The sequence below is a fragment of the Microtus ochrogaster genome, unplaced genomic scaffold, assembly GCF_000317375.1.
Source record: "Microtus ochrogaster isolate Prairie Vole_2 unplaced genomic scaffold, MicOch1.0 UNK160, whole genome shotgun sequence".
In the NCBI taxonomy this organism is placed as follows: domain Eukaryota; kingdom Metazoa; phylum Chordata; class Mammalia; order Rodentia; family Cricetidae; genus Microtus; species Microtus ochrogaster.
Genome location: NW_004949258.1, coordinates 292,501 through 293,549, shown reverse-complemented (window position 1 = coordinate 293,549; position 1,049 = coordinate 292,501).

Genomic DNA, 1,049 nt, shown 5'->3' with positions numbered 1-1,049 from the left:
GTACAATTACAGTAAGCACTTGATAGGAAGAGGAAGGGATATTTCTATAAGTAAAAGGCGAGTCTTATATACATAGCAAATTCCACTTCTGCCATATTTTATTCCTCTTTATTGTTGAATTGCAACTTCATACCCATTTATTACTATATTTCCCTAGTTTGAAATTCAGTCATAATGAGAAAAGAAAATGATTAAAATAACTTAATTTCGAGTTCACTCTTTTTCTTTTTTTAAGTTATCATTCTAGCTAGGATTTGTTTCACATCAAAACAAGGTACAACAAATGTTATTGCAATGACTTATTTCATTTAACGTAGATTATTTTCTTCTGTCAATTAACATTCTCAATGTAAATCTATAGAGAAAGGTGTCATAACCAAATAAAATCTAGAAAAATCATTAGAAGTTATAAGTATTAAAATTTATATCAGTTATCCTTTGAAGGAATTAAATATATTTTATTAAGGATACTTTTCAATAAAGGTGTGTTTACTTGTCTAACAAAAATTTATATGCTAAACCAAGGTATCTTCCTGGCTTAAGCATGATTGGATATGAGCAATGACTTCAGACTGCCTTTGACAGGTGATGAGAAGAGTCTTATTAGACCTACACTCTACAGTAGTTTAATTTTATTTGTTTTGTTTTATAATGAAGTGTCAGGACTTCGCAGAAGAGAATATTTAAGTACTTAAGCTGTGGAATAATTCTCTTATTCACTTTAAAGATTTGTCACTCAAATTGGTTTAATAAAATGCTGTTTGGCCAATAGTCAGACAGGAAGTATAGGTAAGGTGACCAAACTGAGGATGTTAGGAGAGTCAGAAGTTACCAGCCAGACACAGAGGGAACAGGAGATGGATGTGCCATGATAATAAAGGTACCACCATGTGGCAGAGGACAAATAAGGAATATGGAATAATTTAAAGTGTAAGAGCTAGTTAGCAATAAGCCTGAACTGTTGGCTGAGCAGAAATGTCCCATTACATACTTAACTGAAATATCAATGTTATTTAAGATGTAATACATATTTGAAAATACTCTTTTTT